The sequence below is a fragment of the Pteropus alecto genome, unplaced genomic scaffold (genome assembly GCF_000325575.1).
Source record: "Pteropus alecto unplaced genomic scaffold, ASM32557v1 scaffold7, whole genome shotgun sequence".
In the NCBI taxonomy this organism is placed as follows: Eukaryota; Metazoa; Chordata; class Mammalia; order Chiroptera; family Pteropodidae; genus Pteropus; species Pteropus alecto.
In genome coordinates this window covers 26,229,768-26,238,089 of record NW_006494614.1, presented here as the reverse complement: position 1 = coordinate 26,238,089, position 8,322 = coordinate 26,229,768, and the positions used below count along the sequence as shown (strand labels likewise).

The 8,322-nt window shown below is 35.7% G+C and overlaps 1 pseudogene; it reads right to left on the bottom strand.

Annotated features, from left to right (window-relative positions):
• Positions 1-5,574: 5,574 nt before the first annotated feature.
• On the bottom strand, positions 5,575-5,693 carry LOC112474715 (annotated as a pseudogene).
• Between the last annotated feature and the right edge of the window lie 2,629 nt (positions 5,694-8,322).

The window sequence follows — 8,322 nt, the reverse complement described above, 5'->3', positions numbered from 1 at the left end:
GGGTTAACTACATATATAAATATTATTTAGTAATAAAAAAGAAGGAAATCCTGCAATGTGCAATAACGGGTGAATCTGGAGAATGATACATTAACTGAAACAAATCAGATAAAGACAAATACTGCATGATCTCACCTATATGTGGAACCTAAAAAAGTTGAACTCATGGTAATAGAGAGTAGAATGGTGGCTTCCAGTGGCTGGAGGGTGAACTGGGATTAATGAGGAGATGTTGGCTAAAGGGTACAAAGTTTTAGTTAAGATGAATATGTTCATGGAATCTAGCATACAGCATGGTGATTATAGTTAATAATATTGTATTGTTTAATTAAAATTTGCTAAGAGAGTAGATATTGTTTTCACCACATGTAAAAAATGATAACTATGTGAGGTGTTAGATGTATTAATTAACTTGATTGCGGTAATCATTTCACAATGTAGACTTGTAGAAACATCATGTTCTACACCTTTGAAAAAAAAACAAATAAAAAAATAAACAAATGGCCCACAAAAAACTATTTGTTTCTACAATTGTATTTTTACTTATTAATCTAATACATGGAAAAAAATCCATTAAATGTCTATTTTCACTAGAATAGCTTAAACGTTTTAAATGAGAATTCTTTTTATAGTGTGTAACTTTATTCTCATTTGAAATCTATCTATAATGTATCCGTCTGGGATTTTCCAGCCAAGCAAATATCAATCGCAGTTATTTATAAGTTCCTGGAGAGAACTCTTTTTTTTTTTTTTCTAATGTTTTCTTTTATCAAAAACAGAGGCAATTTCTATCCTTTGTGTTAGTGATTACAAAATTTACATTTTTTTCCATTGTGTCAGGAAGGCATAAATTACAGAGCCAGTTGTTCTTAAACTGTTTGATAAACTATATATTCTCTCCCAAATAGAACAACACAAACATAAACAGAAAAGTTAAAAATGACTTAAGTGGACAATAATCTTGAGAAAATAGTTAAGATTTTTTTAGTAAGTCCTGTTTATCTATGAAGCCCTTCTTCACCCTCTTTTGTGATTCATGTCAATCTACCCAAACCATCGCCCCCTTGACATTCTAGTATCCTCTACCTTGATGTTACCCTTTAATATGCCCTACCAAGTAGGTTCCCCTACTGAGTAGGTTCCTTGTACTGAGACACATGCATCCACAGCAATTCTCCACTCTCTAAATCTGTCTCTCCCTGTTCTACAGTAAAACTAACAACATAAGCTTTAGATTACCTATCAATGCTTAGCTCGTGTACAAATCATTAAATCTAGGAAATTTATGTTTAAAAAATAAAGCAACTCAGAGGCAATTTTATGGTTACAGCTTAATATTTCAAGAAGTTTTTGAAAACTTAAAAAAGTATGGTAAACAATGCATAAGGGGGACATTTATGACTGGGCTTCTTAGTACCCTTTAATTTAAACTAAACATGCAACAAATTGCCAAAATCTAATAAGATACCAACCTTGAGAGATTTAGTGGCAACAGAAGAGCACTAATTTCTCCTAGTTTTCCCATGTTTACAGACATATATTTAGTTTTACCTTATCAAGAGAAGATCTGTTAAAATGTATTTTTATTTTGCTTTGATGATTTGTTTAGGATATCATGAATACTTTTTTCCCTTTAATAAATCTGATTTGACATATGTTTAAAACCTATTTAAACACAAGAGCACAAACTATTTAAGGTCTAAATATTTGAACAAAGTTTTTCCTTTATAATTCAAAAATTCCTCTGAAAAAAAGCCAGTTAAGTGAACATGCCCTGTTTTCAGTCACATTAACTTAAACAAATGCCTAATTTTACTTTGCACTAGGTCTTTCTTCTCTTGTCATAGATACAGAAATTGAATTGTGGTTATCACTGCCATGCAGATGTAATGTACATTTATCTTCCTACTCTTCAGTGATATATAAGATAAATCATTGGTACTACAGAAATATGTGTTAGATATTAAATCATTCATGTCAGTTGCCAAGTTATCTCACTTAATTAAAAAGGGGACTTAATTAAAAAGGGGGAAACTTTGGCTCCTGATTCTTTCTATTTTTTTTTTTTTTTTTTTTTAGTTAATGTCAACTGAATCTCAACTACTTGGGTGTGTAAGACAATGAGTACTATTCTAAGGCTTGAGTTCTTTTCTGTAAAATATTGAAATTTATTTACCCATTATCACTCAGGCTGAGTTATGAATGTGCACTTTTTTCTTTCTTGAGCTTAAATAGTTACATCTTTAAAGACTCTCCCAAAGCACAAATTAATGTAATTTTTGTCTGCCATGTGAATAAACTCTAATATATATGATAATTTGGTTCAAACTAGTTGATAGAATTCATTTTATGTTAAGATAATAACCATGAATTTTACAATTAAATTTCCCCATTGGCTACTTGTTGGACAAATGCATTGATTTAAAATTACTCTCATTACTTAGAGATACTTTATTCCCAGACTAGCATAATTTACACAGCACACTTTTAGTATGCTTTGGTATACATTGACAATGAAAGCGATAATTTTTAAAAACTTTTTCCTCATAAACTGCATATATGCAATCAGCTGTCAAGACCTTTCTTTTTGTAGATCAATTTTTCTTGGTTTTAATATTTTGTCAGACATTAAGTTTAGTTTTTAATGATTATTGAAACAATTTCCAGCTTATTTTAAACAGTAAAGACTGCTGAACTTCTACTTTTTCTTTATAAATTTCAGATATTGACTAATTATTGGTCTCGCTGATACTGCTTTGAACATGTTTTACACACTCACATATCCCTACACATACACTCATTTTCCTCATTTTTGGGGTAATTGTATTAAAGTCCTCAATAAAATTACTTCAATCACCAATAAACTGTGTTATAGCTTTATGTAGCTATGTCAAAGAAAAAATTGCAGCAGATGAATTTAAACTGGTAAGGGAGACTTTATTAAAACTGTAGCAATGCAGAAGAGAGACCAGAACACTGTCTAAACTCAACTCTGCTAAAACAAAAGGTAAGGGTGTTTTAAGTACTGAGAGCTAGAGTGAGAAAGTACCTGAGGACGTTAGGAGAGAGGTTGACAAACGGAATGTATGGTGTACATTGAGTTATTTCTGAGTTTGCTAGTGTTTTTCTCTGTGATGATGCCATCTGTGTTTGCTAATTGGTGTCCGTAAGAAATTAGGCTCCTACCCTCCCCCACACACTGGAAGATAGGGGCACAATCTTCTTTGATGATTATATTTCAAAGGAATGACTCCTAAGTCTTTGAGAAAGACATTTCTAGGTCATAAAACTGGCAAAAAGCTTTTTTATGTGGGTTTACATCTAAAAGAGTCAGAGAAAGAATTTAAAATTATAAGTTTTCTCAAGAAAATGATCTAAGAAAAGAGAGGTCAAGGCCTAGATTAGGAAGTCCATGTAAACTTTAGTCAAGCAGAGGGAAATGTTAATACACTGACTAGAATTAATAATAATTTATACTTTTGAGCAACTATCTCTCAGCTATAAAGTTTTCAACTGTCAGGTCACTACTTTGCCTTATCAAAAACAATATACATTTCATAAGGCAGGCTTTTTGTTCTATGTTCTAAATGTCTAGAGGAATGCTTGATGTATAATTAGTTTTCAATAAATATCTGTGAATAAGTGAATTAATTAGAGACAATTTTATTCTCAATACATTCATTTCAGTAATATAAATACTAGAATTTACAATTATTTTTTCTAGAGATGACGTAGCCATTCAAAATAATTTTGTCACTACATTAGTATGACACATACCCTTCATCCTAAATATTCAAGCACGTTAAATGTATTCAAAAACAGATGAGTAACAGGAAAAAGGAGAGTACCAACTAAATATATTGTAGAATTGGTGAATAATATCTAATGTTAAAGTACTTTATTAAGACCCTAACTCACTTTTCCTTTATCCTCTCCATTTCAATTCTTCATTCGCCTATCCATTCTCCACCCAACAGGCAAGGTTGTATTGTTAAAACATAACTTTGATCATATCACTCTCCTGATTACAACCCTTGAATCATACACATAAACGCACGTGCGGACACACACAGAGCAATAAATTAGTCTAAGTACTTTACATTTATAAACTTAAATATTCCTCAAAACATCTCTTTGGAGTAGGTGCTATTACTATCTCCATATTTACATGTGACAAATCTGAAGTAAAGAAAGTTAAGTAACTTCTCCAAAGTCACACAGCTACTAAGTGCTAGAAGGTAGATTCTATTCACAGTCTGGTTGCAGTCTGTGCTCTTAACCACTACCCAAACTATAACATCTTCGTCTTGGACTACAGAGCTCTGCATGATTTAGCCCCTGTGTACATTTCCACCTTCACCTCATTTGGCTCTCTTCCCAATATAGCATGGTTCAGCCCTACCAAATTTGTTACTCTTCTCAACTACACTGAGACCCTTCCTGCTTCCAGCCCTTAAATTATTCTAATTTTTCTGCACCCAAAATTCTCCCCCATTGCTGGGTTGTTAGCCCTTCTCCTTCATCAGGTCTCAACCTAAAGGTCAGTCCTCTTATCTCTTTATTTAAATACCTCCTTACCTTCCCCCCTCATCATCATTACTCCCCCAATTCTATTCATTTCCTTTACTCATTTTATCACACTTTGTTTGTTTCTTTGTTTATATTCTCTGATTCTTCTCTAGACTTTAAGCTCAATAAAGACAGGGAACAATTCACAATGTGTACCTGTTTCTTAGTATAGTAGGACTATAATAAATATTTATTGAATAAATAAAACATAGTTATGATTCCAATAAAATTTATTTTATATGTGTGTGTATCTGGATGCATAAATGAATTCAAAATGTATATAAACTTGATCAGCATCAAGAATGAGTTTTATTGTTTTCTGTCAAGCTACATCAGGCTGAAGGTAGAGTCGAGGTAGAAAAAGGAAATGCATCTTTTCTATTATAGCTTAGTATCAGCTAGATATAGTCTAGTTCAAATTTTATATTCAAAAGATTGGGGGTTAAGGAGGTAAATTCAGAAACCTTCTCATCTCCATTGTCTCTTAGTTTCAAAGGTGTTTAGGTAGAGTGCAGCGGCTTCAAAGTATCTGAAGGCCTCAAACTTCTGATGCTGCCACCAACGACAAATGTCACACTGCAGAGACAGTGCTGCCACCACTCTAATGTTTCTCCAAGGTTGTTGTTTTAATGAAGGCTACTGATTTACTATTATTGCTGTCTTTATGGGCACCTGTGCTGCTGTCCCAGGGGTACACTGATTTATGCCCAATTTCTCTGCTGCTTTAGTGTCCAACTCCCACCTCCCAAACACACACACACCTTTGACTGTGAAACAGCAGCTGCTTTCATTCCTTGTGTACCCTGGACCCTATAGAAAACCTTCTTGACCAATAAAATAATTCATGCTAGATAATATCTTACTGCATCCCAAGGTTGTTTTTGTATATCAGTTTTTTATTTGTTTGTTTCTTTGTTTGTTTTTAGGTGAGGCAAACCTTGGTTGACCTGACAGATTGCAAGGACCTTGTCAGTTTACAATCCCTTATTTTTTTTTTATTTTTTGCGCCTACAGCACCTGGTCTTCCTAAGTGGCCTCCCGTCCAAGTACTAACCAGGCCCAACTCTGCTTAGCTTCCGAGATCAGATGGGATCGGGCTTGTTCAGGGTGGCGTGGCCATAGAGTATAGCTTTTATAATTGTCCATGCACTGAGTTTCAGCAGAGATCTTAATTTCTTCATAAAGCTTTGAGTCTCTGCCCAGTGTCCTTTTATTCCAACCTGAAAGATGTGCTATGTGCCAGGCAGGTCTAGTGGTAAAGAACTTCCTCAGCATTGGTTTATCTAGGAATGTCTTAAGGTCTCCCTCATTTTCAGATAGTTTTGCCAAATATATGATTCTTGGTTAATAGCTTTTTTTCCTTCAACACTGTGAATATGTCAACCCACTGTCCCCTGGTCTCCACAGTTTCTGTTGAGAAATCTGCTCATTATCTTATTGGCAAAAATATGATGAAGCTACCTCCTCTCAGCTTTACAGATGTTAATAATGTACCTTATCTTATTCAACAGAACATTTTCCTATAGTATCATGGTATCAGTTAACTTGTAGCATCATTTTTAAGAAAAAAGAATTGAATATTTTAAGTGTAGATATTCTAAGGTCTTTAAAATACAAAAATTATTACAGATCTTCAAGTTATAAATGAAAAAGTCACTGAAGCATCCTGCAGATTTTAATTTATAATAAAGTAAATATCAATCTTTACTATCTCACATAAACAAAAAGCTCTTGGGGGGGGGTCTGTATTTGTTTTTGTTTTGTTTGTTTTGATTATTTTTTTAAGTGTAAAAATATAAGATCTTAAGACCAAGAAGTGAGGAAACCACTGGTTTATATCCAGCCATGATTGGTCCATGTCTTGCTCTGACCTCATAAAGCACCATTGTGATGGAATTAGAAAAAACTCCTATAAAGGCCCTGACTGGGCTGAAGTTTTTGTCCTTAGAGCCCAGGAAGCTGATTTGTGGTGATCTGTTGGACTTGGACTAGTTAGCTTGTTTTCTTTTTTTGTTGTTGTTTTGCTTATTTTTCCTCTTGCCTTTACTTTCTTTTTCTTTTTTTTATTCTCCTTTTTCTTATTTTTTTCTTTTTTCTTTGTTCTTTATTCTTTTGTTTCAATATTTTCATTTTCTTTTCCTGTTTTTTTCTTTGTTCTTTTCTCATATTTTTTCTTTGTTTCTTTGTTTTCTCATTTTTTTCTTTGAAAATTTTTTCAGTTAGTATTGGTAGTTAGCATCGTTAGTACATTTAGTAGAGTTAGTATTGGTATTGTTAGTATAGTTAGCATTGTTTATTAGTATTAGCACAGTTAGCATAGTTAGCATTGTTCATTAGTATTAACACAGTTAGCAATAGTTAGCATTGTTTATTAGTATTAGCACAGTTAATTAGTATAGTTAGCATTGTTTATTAGTATTAGCACAGCTAATTAGTATAGTTAGCTTTTTTTATTAGTATTAGCACAGTTAGCATAGTTAGTATTGTCTGCTAGTATAGTTTACAGTGATAGTATTATCAGTTAGTGTAGTTAGTGGTCACTATGCCACATGTTGCAGCCACCTCTATCGGCCACTACCAGCTCTTGCACACCATTGGCGAGGGCAGCTTTGCCAAGGTGAAGTTGGCCCGACATATTCTTACTGGGGTAGAGGTGGCTGTCAAAGTCATTAGTCGGCGGGGCGCCTATCGACCTTTACAAGAAATAAAAACCATGAAAAGCCTGAACCACCCCAATATTGTAAAATTATATCAGGTGATTGACACCAAATACACCATCTTCCTTGTAATGGAGCACGCGAGCAGAGGGAGCTTATCTGAATATCTTCAGCGTTTTGGCTGTATGAAGGAGCATGAAGCCCGAGGCATCTTCAGACAGCTGATTTCTGCTGTGCATTATTGCCACCAGAAGGGCACCGTCCACAGGGACCTGAAGTCAGGGAATGTGCTTTTGGATGCTGAACTGAATGTAAAACTAGCAGACTTTGGACTCAGCAGTGCACATGTTGGCCACAAGCTGCGTACTTTCTGTGGCAGCATTCCTTATGTCGCCCCAGAGGTCTTCCTGCGACAAGGCTACGATGGCCCCGGAGCTGACGTATGGAGCCTGGGAGTTATCCTTTACGAAACTATTACCGGAAAATTGCCGTTTATGGCAACAGATTTGACTGTGCTACGGAAGAAGATCCTGAAAGGACGATACCAAGTCCCCTATTCCGTGTCCTTTTTGTGCAAGAACATTCTGAAAAAAATTTTGACACTCGACCCCCAAAACCGAGGAACTCTTGAAGAATTGATGAAGGACCCGTGGGTAAACATGGGGCAGGAGGAACTCGAGCCTTATACGGAGCTGCCCTGTGACAGCGTAAACCCCCAGGTGATCCAGGAGATGCTGAACTTGGGCTTTGAGCAGCGACAAATTGAAGAGGCAGTCACAAGTGAAAAGTATAACAGCGTGTTGGCCACATACCTAATTTTGAAACACAAAACACCCAAGGTGAAGTGCCGCACTATCAGAATAAAGCCATTCCCTGCTGCAGAGTCCTTCCTCGACAGCTACGGGCCTTCCTGGACCCACGGCGATCAGCCATCAGGCCAGGAGGCCCAAGAGCCAGCCGCTGCCCCAGCCAGCCTGGACTTGAGGACTGCCACCGCCGGCCCAGCCCTGCAGCGTGGCCCAGTGGGCTCTTCGTCTACCCATGGCACCGGCAGCAACTGCAGTGGCAAAGCCCCAGAGGGAATCGATGGGGAAAA